This window comes from Lagenorhynchus albirostris, chromosome 5, assembly GCF_949774975.1.
Source record: "Lagenorhynchus albirostris chromosome 5, mLagAlb1.1, whole genome shotgun sequence".
NCBI lineage: Eukaryota > Metazoa > Chordata > Mammalia > Artiodactyla > Delphinidae > Lagenorhynchus > Lagenorhynchus albirostris.
Genome location: NC_083099.1, coordinates 3,355,375 through 3,368,705, shown reverse-complemented (window position 1 = coordinate 3,368,705; position 13,331 = coordinate 3,355,375). Strand labels below are relative to the sequence as shown.

The 13,331-nt window shown below is 43.0% G+C and overlaps 1 protein-coding gene across 7 annotated transcripts in view; it reads right to left on the bottom strand.

The window, feature by feature from the left end:
• Positions 1-13,331, bottom strand: part of THRB (thyroid hormone receptor beta) — a 392,041-nt gene that overhangs the window by 367,862 nt on the left and 10,848 nt on the right. The window lies entirely within an intron of this gene.

The following is a 13,331-nucleotide window of genomic DNA, read 5'->3' as shown; positions in this document are numbered from 1 at the left end:
TGCTGGATATAAGAGCACATGTTGTTGACTTATTTACAAGTGTTGAAGAGCAACAAGCTATGAGCAGGTGTGTGTGATAACAAGCCAAGAGCAGGTGTCACAGATAACAGCCTTATCTGTGACAGGCAGAATCTTTGAGAATCTGCATAAATCTTCCAGTGAGCAAAGGGAAATAACCAAACCATCTGAGGAAGACTGACACTTCAAATGAATGAAGTCAATGCTTTACACAGTTGTAGAATTTTAAAGCCAGAATTATCAGTTAGTCCAGTCTCCTCGTCAAAGTGTGGATGCTAACTGTGACTGTCCCTACAGAAGGCCATTTGGGTTCAGAGAAATCCCCCAAAGCTGATGCCCTGGACCCCGTAACTGACAGGTAGGTTTCAGTACTTCTCAGTCACACTGTGAGCCACCCTAACTTTATCCACTGTGCCTACTTTTGAGTATCACAGAAGTCTACACAACAGACACAAGCTAGATGGTCTACAAACACTTTTAACCCTTCAGAACAACCCTATGAGAAAAGGATGGTGTCTGTTTCAAAGATGGAGGAACTGAGTCACGAGAAGCTGCAGGTATCACTAAGGACTCACAGCCGTTAAGCACAGAGGAGACAATAGTGGAGAGGCAGTGTCATGTGCTATTTATGAACTTGGACTCCACGTGACTCTGCATCTAAATCCCAGTTCTACCACTCCCTAGCTATGTGACCTTAGGAAAGTTGCTCAACCTCTCTGAACCCATTTCATAAGGTGTTTTGTTACGAGGATTAAATGAGCTAATATGTGTAAAGCATTTGGACCAGTGCCTGGTACTTGGCACCATAGACGTGTCTGTTAAACATGTAAAAGGGTGGCAGAATTATGAATCAAATCCAGGTTTATCTGGTTCCAATGTATACACTCTTAACCAAGACTCTTCAGCATGTTAATCTCTCAAGTGTTGGAAGGCAGCTAGTACATCCCTGAAGTTTTTCTCTTCTCCATATGCTCCTCTTTCCTCAATGGCCCTTGATATTACCTGGTTGCCAGAATGCTTTCCATCCTTCTGGCTTTTGACCTAACTGAAAGAGTCGGACCCAAAACTGCTTCCATACTTCAGGAGATAACGGTAATCTCCCTAGATTTGAGCAAAGTTGTTCTTCTCAGCATCACCTGGGATCTTGCTCAAGCGGTAACCTCTCCAGCTCCAATTCAGACCAGCTAAATCAGAAACTCTTGGGATGGGCCCAGCAATCCGGATGTCAACAAGCCCTCCAGGTGAAAGGGATGCAGCTCAAGTTTGAGAGCCGTTGTTTTCATGGAATGTATGGCCCCAGTGGAAGTTGAGACATCGCACTGCTTAACGGCTCATACTAAATTGACGATTAATGGTCTCCTAGAGTCTGGGCCTCAAACATGTAACTAACGTAGTGTTGTGGTTTTAAATCCTCCTTTAGGCCTTCTTGATTTGGACCCACCGCTCCAGCCCCTCAAGGTCTCTAAATCCACGTTCTGTGGTGGCGCATATTGGTTCCCCCGCTCCAACTCTGTGACCCGTGAACACTGGATAAGCACATCATTCGTGTCTCTGTGGTGTCACCCTCAGCATCACCCAGAGCTGGGGCAGAACCCAGCGGTCCCTGGCAGACTACCTCCTCCGGCCTGACATTAATCCATGAGAACATGCCGTGCCTACGGCTGTTCAACTTGTGAAATTTCCTAGCTATTATCAGCCTGCGTATCTCCACTTTGTCCAAGAGGAAACCATGAGAGACTAGCTTTGCTTTAAAACTGTGAATAAAAGCTAAAAAAAACTTCCTCATGAGCGCAGCTTTGGAAATTCTTCTTAAGTTTACATTTTCTCTCTCCCTCCTTCTCCCCCAACCAGGAGAAAGTGGCCTGGAAGCAGGCATACCTCAAAACTTTCATGTTAAACTCAGAGCTCTGCTTTCAGTTTCTTTTAAATTTTACACTAATAACTTGTTTTCCAGGTATTCCCTCTCTTTCCTGTAGTCCTACATGGCAGACTTTTCTTTTTTTAACATTTTTATATACTTGGAAATGGAAACTCAGGGAAGTTAAGCAACTTTTCCTAATGTCATATCAGCTAGTTTAGTGGGGACACCCATATTTATATTCAGGTCTGTCCAAGGTTCATACCTCCCCTGCTGTGTTCTATTAACACTATTGTGGCTGAAAATGGCAGGAAAATGAAAGAAGATGTGCATATGATTTTCAAGACCCTCTTAACCCACTCTTTATTCCAGAGAATACTAAATTCAATTAATGATGGTCAAAACAACACACATCACAGCCACCGGAAAGGTGACATCTTAAAACATCTACAGGGATCTAGCACTTGGTTCCTTTCTACAAGGATCCTCTAAGGTATAAAGACATACCTGGCCACCGTTCATTTCTTCTTGAAGAATACCAGCCCCTACAAAGGAAAGACAGCTGTGCAAGGGGCTCGAACACAAAGCCCCTTGTTTCCTAGTGCTCTCTCTGCCAGCCCTCACAAAGTCAAGTGCTGGACTTGTTGAAGAAAGCGATTCATCTCTCCATGGAAAGAATGCCAATACCAACTGTACAATAGACTTCTTTCTTCATATCTTTAATTCCTGAGGATCTTATGGTCACTTCATGTAATGTAAGCAATTATGAGCTTCCAGGTCTGGGAGACAGTTTAATAATAATGGAAGGAAACACTACTCAGGTCTTCTCACAGGCAGATTTCAAGGGAGTCCAATCACACTGATGGACAAAGACTCAGTTTTACTTGATGAAATAAGAAACACAGGCTCTGTTGACCTTCCAACTTCAATTTTTCACTGTCGTACCCTCTTTCCCAAATTTTCTATCCTCCTAGCTTGGTAGACACAACAGAAGCTCAGCTGTGATCCCCCATCTGCCTTATCTTCTCATATACAATCTAGTTCCTTCCTGTTCTCCATGTCAAGGGGCTGGCCAAAGCTTCCTGAGAGGATGGGTATTGTAACTGAGAAGTAAAGTAGACCGTGAAGTCCAAATGATAAATTACACAAATAAACACAATTTTGCCATTTTAAAATATGATAGAGGGACTTCCCTAGTGGTCCAGTGGTAAAGAATCTGCCTTCCAATGCAGGGGACGTGGGTTCCATCCCTGGTCGGGGAACTAAGATCCCACATGCCATGGGACAACTAAACCCACGTGATACAACTACTGAGCCCGCGCGCCTCAACTAGAGAGCCCGCGTGCTGCAAACTACAGAGCCCACACGCTCTGAAGCCCGCGTGCCACAACTAGAGAGAGAAAACCTGCTCGCCACAACTAGAGAGAAGCCCGCATGCCGCAAAGAAGAGCCTGTGCGCCACAACGAAAGATCCTGTGTGCCGCAACCAAGACCTGACACAGCCAAAAATAATAAATAAATAAATAAAATATTTAAAAAATTAAAATATATAATAGAAAATATTGTCTTCAATTTTATTTTGAGAACCGAGCATGTTCTTGAAAGAGTTCCAACAATTCTGATATTTCAATTTTTAAAGTATCGGTAATGCGGTATTTATACATCTGAGTCTCAGGACTCAGAAAACCAAAAAGACAATAAAAAAGTTCACTGCGTGCTTTGTTTTGTGATATTACACTAAACTTGCCGATCTGGAAACACTCTTACATAGTCCTTGACTTACAAATGAGTTTTCTGATTTACTATTGCGTAGAAAGTAAACATGTCTTCAGAACAAGCATAGTTTCACTTCAAAGGCACAGAACTGAAGCCAAAGGCAACATAACGGGACCACATCTTGAGGATTTAATCTTCCTTAGGTATGGACACAGGATAAGAAAATACCTGACACCCAGGCCACCACTGCTAATTGTTATTTCATAGCAAACACTACTCATCAATCATAGCACTACTGCCGAGTTCAAACACAACAGCCAACAAAACCTACTTGAGTTGGCACAAAACTATTTGACTGCCTAAGCTCTATGATAGACCTACTAGAATTTGTAGGATTAATGGCTACTCTTATGATTCAGGTTTCTTATGTGGAAAAGGAAAAGCTACAGTAAGTAATTCAAACACACAATGCTTCCAGCAAAGATTCTGTCTTTGATACTTCATAAAAAAAAAAATCTCGGATTTTTTGGATGGAACCAAGGACTGTGCAGACCCTGCATACTATGTGTAGCTGACTGTGGAACTGTAGGTATAGGGAGGGGTTCAAGCCTCAGACATTTACAGATGGGCACAGTTGATTCCATGGTGTGGAGTCATATCAGATTGGTGCATGTGGAAACATGTATCTTTCTTACTAATTTGAAAAGTGTATATTATGAAATCTGTCCAAAATGCTACAGATAGAAGAATGACTTAATACAATGAACTGTACTTTTCAACTGAATGAACATAACATCTATGATAAATCACAAAGGAAAACCACTCCACTAATATGTGGTTTTCTACAGCTAATGTTCCAAAAACAAAATGTTCTTTTGGCATGGACCTCAAAATTTGTCATGTTCTCATTAGTCTTGAGGGCAACAGTGCTACTTTATACAATTGTAACCATCATGCAACAAGAAGTGAGAGCCTGAAATATTGGATTTTTTTCAAACAAGCAAAAAAAATTGCTAAAAATACTTTATGACAAATATGAATAACTACAAGTTGATATTATTCAAATTAATGTTTTATTTGTTTAAGTAAAAACACAACTTATGGAAAAAAATCAAACCACAATATTGAGGAATTGCAATTTATTCCATTTAGAAATAAATAAACATAAGAAGTTGTTATAACATGCTACCATTTATAATATCTCCAAATCCTTTCTCATATTGGTTTCAAATGATATATTTAATAAATATTCAACATATGTTCAAAATACATATGTTCATATATACTCAAATTATATAATCTGAACACATATACATAAATATATATTCTCAAAGAGCTGTGCACTAGCAAAAAGTTTTGGAACAAACAAACAGGATGGTTTTAAAAAATGAGCTAAACCACCTACTTTAACACTTGCACCTAGTTAGAGACGGAACACTAGTTTTCTCACCTTTTACAACATGTAAAATTATATTTTAAATGTCCCCCCAAACACAGCATTCTTCAAGAATACGGACACCATCATGTTTTTTTCAATTTTAATAAAGCAAAGCGTCTATAGCGTTGACAGACATATTACAGAAGAAAACAAAGAAAACATTTTCAACTGTTCCTTCAAAGCATATCTGAAATCCTGTTTCATGGAATACTGCTTTAGTTAGCTCCCTGGCATCCTTCTAAGGCACCACGTGGGGACACAACCATTCCAGCAAAGTCGGAGGCCCCGTGGATGAGGAAGAAGGTGGGAAGGGGTCTGAAAGGATGGAGGGGAAGCTCAGGACCAGCTCTGCAGGGCAAAGGCACTCTCACGGACACGGATCCTGGCACGAATCCTGTCTGAGAGATTGAAAGCCCTGCCCTGAAACCGTGTCTCATCCTGGCATTAGCACCCTCCTTCACAGTGCCCAGCTGAGGCCCCAGGACTAGTTCTCTCCCACACGTGGTGAAATCCGACTCTCAAGGTCTCTGGGCCTCAGCTTCACACAGGCGGGTGCTCAAAGAGTGACATGGTTGCCTTCCAGCTCCCAGGTGTTTAATATCTTCAGAAGGATTAATGCTACAAATTCAGACAAGAATGCTCTGGAAAGCTTCATTACCCCCATCTCTTGGACACTCGTGGAGCTTTGTGGCTTTTGCAAAGTAATTTTGTTCCCCCCAAATCCACTGTATTTTTATATGATAGCAATCAACAATCTGAAAATGAAATTAAGGAAACAATTCCACGGACAATGAGATTTTAATTTTTTTTTCAGTCTCTCTGATGGAAGCTGTCAACCCCTGAAACAATAAGTTAAAAGTAAAAACTGACTTTTCAAAATCTGCAAAGCTAAATGAATGTTGAAGAAATGGAAATGATTAAACTTCCAGATCATTTTTTGTTAAGTGTGTAGCATTCACACTTCTGAAGACATTAAACTTTAAAACAGCAGTACCACTTTTGGGATACCCTGTACTTCTCATAACCTGGGGAATTTCTTTTGGGTTCAAAATTATCATTTCCTTCCAGTTAGTGGATGTCCTTCCATCAGCCTACAGTTGTATTTTCTTGATTTAAAATGAGCTTTTCTTTAAAGGTGTCTTTTTCAAGATTTTGAGGTATTCTCTGACAGAGAGTTGTTTTTTGAAATTGAGGGTGAAATGTAAATGCTTACTGTCATGAACGTGCAACTGAGATCATTTTAACATTCATATATGCTATTTAGACATTTTACTAGTTCAGGAATCTGGTTTAGGGAATATAGTCTCATCATCTCTGGGGAGAGTTGAGGGGCCACACTTCATCAAAGGCATATGTTTGGGGTTTTGTTTTTTTAAAACACTGATCTGCATATATATAAAGAGATACATTCATTTTGGGGGGGGTTGTTTGTTTGTTTGCCTGTTTGTTTTTTACCATAACCTCAGCCAGAATTCTATTTTGCTATTATGACCCAGGACATACATATAAAGGTGGGGTGTCTGTGTGTGTGCATGTACCTGCATTTTTTTAATGAAATAAAATGCTTCAAAAACATGTGATTTACTCTAATACCTTCTATCCTAGTCTTTCTTACCCAAAACTTTTGTTGATGTGACTCATTACGTGGACTCGGGGCCCACTAACGTGCTGATTACCAAGTCTGAAAAACAATAAGCTGGGTATAATGGGTTAGTCAATACCCACCGGGGTTACCCCGGTAACTCTTTTGTATGCTTGGACTGCATATTTTTTACCTGAGGAGATGCAAGCAGAACAAAAGCTCAACTCCCACTGCGGTGAAGCCCTTGGGGATCTCGGTGAAATGCAGAGTCTGGCTGGGCAGGGTTGGGGCAGGAGATTCGGTGCCTTTACCACCAGCCAGTCTGGGGTCAGCAGTCTGAGAAGTGTGGGTGCAGAGGAGCAGGGCCGCGTGGGACACACTCCCACCGCACAGCCGTGCAGCCGTGACCGGGGCACGACCCCAGCATCCCCACAGGCGGTACTCACTGCAAAGGAGGCATCCTCGTGCCTTCAACATCCTCCCCTTTGTGATATGCACCGTTTCCTTTTCTCCATAACCAACCCTCAGCCCAAACAAGCAGTGGCAAGGCCACCCTCTCTGGGATTGCTTGAAGCCAACTTTGGACGGGATTACCCCAAAATGTGGACAACTACCTTGTCTGTCTCAACAAAGCAGGAACAGCAGAGATGATGCCGGCAAACAGGAGTGTGAAAGATCTATTAACACTTTGTTCCAGGCACCGGTTAAACTGTGAAACCCGCTTGTCAAGGTGTACCGCGCTCAAAACATACTTCTGAACGTGACAGAGGTAAATCCTGCAGTTCAAAGCGGGATTTCATAATTCTAAGCCGTAGAGTTAGAATTCCCACACGAGGAAACACTGACAGTAATTGTAACTGTTCCTGGTACGATACTGGCTTTCTGTACTTCCGGCCACCGGAATCTGGGATATACATGTATTGATAAAATGAAAACAGTCTTGATTTTGGTGAGGCTGTCCTTCGTGTAATCATTTTGTGGACCCGTCTGGAGGGACGAGGGAATGGGCTCACCACTGCACCCGAGCGTGGACCTTGCACACATTTGGTACCGGATACGGGTTTGATAAAAAAATGAACGAACAAAATTTTTTGAATGTGCCATCTCACGTTATTAGCTGTTTTCCCATTATAGTGTTTGCTTCACTGAACTGAGCAGGAAGCTTTAAAAGGGAGGAAGAAAGGAAAAGTGGCATCTTCCAAATTGCAGCTGTTCACCATGCAGATGGGGAGAAGCGAGGGGAAGGGAGGAAAAAGAGACAGACAGACAGACAGACAGACCCACAGACCAGGGCACTGATTCCTGACTCCCGATTCCTGGTGGGAATAGGGCAGGTGGAAGAGGAGGCAGATTTGGGGATGCCTCTCCCCACCGGCCATGACGGGTAAGTGTAATTGGCGAGGAGCTTGGGGGAGGGAAGCAGGGGGACTTGGAACTGGTCTAAGGCAGTGGTTTTCAATGGGGACAATTATGCCTCCCAGGGGACAACGGGCAATCACCGTCTGTTCACTGTCATAACTCCGGGGTGGAACACTAATGGCCTCTAGAGGGTAGAGGGTAGGGAGGCTGCTAAACATTCTGCAATGCCCATGGCATCCCCCACAGCCAAGAATTACGTGCCCCCAAATATCAATAGCACCCAGGTCGAGAAACCATGTTCCAGGGGTACAAAAGGGAAAAAAAAAAAAAAAAAAGCCTGGTAGAGGCAAGAGCAGAAGCTATTAGGAAAGAGAACGTGCTCGCCAGGACCACTAGGCGATCTTGGGCAACAAGCGAGGTCTTAGACAGAAGGGAGACAGTGTGGGAGAGAGATGAGGGTAAGGAAACAGAGCTGGGGATCTGGCTGTGCCTCCTGTTTCACTGGATCCCTCTCTAGTCAACTCTGAGCCAGGTGCTTGTGGGGTCAGCTCCACTGCTCCAGCTAAAGGCAGTCTGTGCCTCGTGAGTACGAAGCAGAAGTCCAAAAGAGGCCATAGATCCGTGGGTGGAAATGAGCACTACAGGCTGCCCTCCAGGGACATATGCCACTGACAAGGAAGGCTTACGTGTAGCAGACGATGCTGGTGCCCTGACCCCCCTCCTCATGGGCTCCACTTCAATGCCCATGAGCTTGTCTTCCAGCTGCCAAAAACTGCATTCCTTTGCCTCAAGGTGTGCTGTTGGCTGCCCAAGTGGCAGTCCTGAAATGCCGGGAAATCAGTCGCCTCTGTAGGCAGTCCCCAACGGATGCCTGACAGGTTTGGTGAAGAAGTAGGTACTCCCTTGCCTCTTGGGTGGGTAACTGTGAGACATGATCCACGCCGTCTCCTAGGGCTCCCCAGTGTGCCCACAGTGGTAACCGGTTTAATAATGCCTCCTTATTGACTGCTATCCCCATTCTGGCCCCCTTCCCCACTCTCCTATGGGTGTTTTCTTTACCTTCCCCCTAAAACGACTTGCACTTCAATTCTCATCTCAGGGTCTGCTTCTGGGGAACCCAAACTCTAATGGCAAGTCTTCTGAAGAGAGACTAGGCTGGCGGCCACTTGAGCCCCAGGTTCCTCGGATGTGAGAACTCTCTGGGTCCACAGTAGCCCTCTAGCAGAGGGGCCGGTCTTCCCATCCCCAAGTCCTAAGCACAGAATCATTGGGATCCTCTGAGCCACAGGCTCTAGACCGACTTCTTTCAGACCATCTGAAACCCAACTCCAGGCACATTCCTCTCTCTCCCATCGAGGGCACAGGCAAAGCCACATCTTTTGCTCAAGGCTGGCAGGGAATGCAAGCACAATCCCTAGGAGTCTCAAATGCCCCTGAAGTCAAAATTCTGCAAGAACTCAAATAAGTAACGCTTGACTCCGAGAAAGGGGTCTTACTCTGGTGCCAGGAAGAGCCAAAGATGAAAACAACGGCAGCCGTGGTTCAAATGAACTTTAATGAATTACCAGTGGGGATTGAAAACCACAGAATAGCAAAATGAAGCAGCTATTTCAAAACCTTGCTAGACAAAGAAGAGAAGTGAACTATAAACCCCCTCAGGGCGATGTTAAATCACTCATCTTCCCTGCAGTGGGAATTCTGAGATGTTAAAAATCTCAAGAAAATGCTCGGAGCTTGAGGGATGCCACGGCGGCAATGAGTGCAAGGGGCTCCCCACACCAGCAACAGGTCTGTAAACAGCGATGCAGCTGACACTTTCCAAGGGCCTCAGAACACGGCCCTGCAGAAACCTGAAGCCATCGCCTGAGGAAGTCCCGCCGTCACCCAGGATGGGAATCAGGCGCCCCCCTTAGGGTCTAGTCACCGTAAGCCATTCTTAAGGACGTTTCTTTACAAATCCTCAGAAGCCTCTCTTCTTAACTTGTGGATGTTCGCTGGGTTTCATCTTTGCCAAGAACATCCACTTTGGGGCCCCGATTCCTTGCCAACTTAGGTGAGGGGATGGGAAGATCTTCTATCTCAGCTCTGATGTGTGGAGAGTTTTTTTGGTTTTTTTTTTTTGTTTTTTTTAAGGGAAAAGAACAGCAGAGCTTTTCTGCCGGACAACCTATTCCCTTATTTATAATGCAGGACAGCAGCGCCTTGTAAGTGTATATTCTGGTTCATCTGAGGACACACGGTTGTTCATTTTAAAATTAGATTCATCCTAATTATACGAAAACAGCCTGCATGTGGTTAGTCAAAACAGCAGGAAAGCATTACTCAGCACCTACGTACTGGGCCTGTCTTCTAGACTCCACTAAACTTGTTCAACACACAGCCCCTGCCCTCTTGGAACTTCAAATCCAGCAGAGAAATATCCATCTCACTGACCAATATGAGGTTTGGACACTGGGCAGTGAAGAAATGCGTATAGTAAGTGACTAAACATGTAATATTACCTTTGGACAAAGGGGTGAGGGAAACTGTCATTAAAGGGGCACGCGGCAGCAGGGCAGAAGCGGAGGTACTTTGGATCTCAATCCTAATGAATCATGGCAGGACTGGGGGAGCTCCCTGAATGAAGGATATTAGGATGCTGTGCTGAAACAGAAGCAGGAAAAAATAGGTATGAAACCGTCAGGGACAGAAGTTTGCTTGTGGACAGTAGAACAGCATCAGAGCAAGAGACAGGAGTAGATGTTATGAAAAAAGGCAGGAAGGTGGTCAGCTTCAGAATCACATTCAATCCAAGTGGGAGAGCCAACTCTGCGTTCAAGTGGCTGCAGTCCTGGGCAGGTGACCGAACATTTATTCTTCTTTATTTTTTGAAAATTTTAATTGGAGTAGAGTTGATTTACAATGTTGTGTTAGTTTCAGGTGTACAGCAAAGTGAATCAGTTATACATATACACATATCCACTCTTTTCTAGATTCTCTTCCCATGTAGGTCATTACAGAGTATTAAGTAGAGTTCCCCGTGCTATACAGCAGGTCCTTGTTGATTATCTATCTTTATATAGTGGTGTATGTTAATTCCAAGCTCCTAATTTATCCCTCCCCACCATGTTTCTTCTTTGGTAACCATAACTTTCTTTTCTACATCTGAGACTCTTTCTGTTTTGTAAATAGGTTCATATGATATCGCTTATATGTGGAATCTTTAAAAATGGTACAGATAAACTATTTACGTCTATTATTCTTATTTTCCACAGACCCTGAGGGTTCCCTAAGTTCAACGATGGACCATGGAACATATCTCTCGAGGATGAAAAATGCCAGGACATCTATAAAAAGGAGATTGTTACCAGTAAACACATCCTAACAATTTAAAACTGAAAAAAAGAATAACGAATGATACAATATGATCAAGGAAACTTGCAGGTTGACTTTTGGGTCTCTCTCTTTGATCTCCTGCCTTTTGGACAATCAAGCTCCGTACTTCCAGGGTGAAGGCTGACTGAATACAATCACTTTTACAATTTTTGTAGTAATAAGATAATGATAAAATTGTTTCCCATGTACTGGGCACTCCCCAGGCACTATGGATGGGCTCAGCAGTCCATAAACTCGATTCCACTCAATCTCCTCTATGATGCCGTCAAGTAAGTACCAATATTAGTTCACTGCACAGGTGAGGTGACTGAAGTTCAAGGTGGTTAACTCACTTGCCAGAGAGACCACGAGCTAGAAGGGGACAAAGCCAACTCAGCACCTGTAGGGACGTCCGCCACCCACCCGTAACTCCTGATCTCTCTCCAGTGCCCCAGCTCTCAACCTGTCCAGGACCCAGGACCCTCAGCTTCCACCCTCCCCACAACACACTTGGCCTCTAAGGGAAGCGGGGAGGGTGTCTCTCCTCCCTGCTCTGTGACAGGACTTTAAAATAGGACATGACTGGTGCCCACACTGCAGGTTACTCTGAGCCCCAAGGATCCCAGTGATGAGCCAGGAACAAGTTGGGGATTACTGAGAAAATGATTTCTTCTTTATTATGGAATGTCAAGAATTAGCTGGATTCAAAAAGATACACGCATCCCAATGTTCACAGCAGCACTATTCACAGTAGCCAGGACATGGAAGCAACCTAAGTGTCCATCGACAGAGGAATGGATAAAGAAGATGTGGCACATATATACAATGCAATGTTACTCAGCCATAAAAAAGAACAAAATAATGCCATCTACAGCAACATGGATGCAACTAGAGATGATCATACTAAGTGTAGTAAGTCAGAAAGAGAAAGACAAATATCATATGATATCGCTTACATGTGGAATCTGAAATATGACACAAATGAACCCATCTACAAAAGAGAAACAGACTCACAGACATAGAGAACAGACTGGTGGTTGCCAAGCGGGAGGGGGTTGGGGGAGGGATGGAGTAGGAGGCTGGGATTAGCAGATGCAAACTATCATATATAGGATGGATAAACAACAAGGCCCTACTGTATAGCACAGGGAACTATATTCAATATCCTGTGATAAACCATAATGGAAAAGAATATGAAAAAGAATGTGTGTGTGTGTGTGTGTATATATATATATATATATATATATATATACACGTATAACTGGATCACATTGCTGGACAGCAGTAATGAAAACAACATTGCAAATCAACTACAATTAAAAAAAAAAGAATTAGCTGGATTCTGTACCTGAGAGGTACTTTATCAGGGTTAACTTCTTCATATTGCAAATTTTGATTTTCAAAAATATTGCAAAATATTTTACAAAAACAGACTTGAAGTCAAAGACAGCCCTACCTAGGGTAATATAAAGGCAAACAGTTCTTTCTTTTCCTTTTACAGGTCCTTAACATGATACTTCTGATCACTTGGTCTTATTTCTTCATAATCTAAAACACATGTGCACTTGGCAAGTGTTTCTTTACTCTCAGATTAAGACATTTTAATAATAATTAAGTACGTTTTCACAACGTTCGAAGGAAAGAGCTTCTTTGTTCTTTTCCTTTACCTCACTTTTATTATTCATGCCCCTCTAACATTTCCTTCGCCAGAGGCACTTCTGTAGAACTGGATGAATATCTGATCAAGCACATTTACAATTTGGGAAGAAAACAAGCAAATATCCTTTTTGACTAAAAAAGAGCGTTCCCCATTGTAGTAAGGAATGATAAGTAGAATAAATACTAGGAAAATTGCTATTTTTAGTCAAGACATTATGTAATAAGCCATTTATTTAAACTGTCTAAAGCTCTGCAGAATGATTCCAGGAAAAGGGCTTCAATTCCTCTGTCAACACACCAAGAATCGGCTCTGCCCTCTGCTTCCTGATAGCTCTACTTTAAATTTT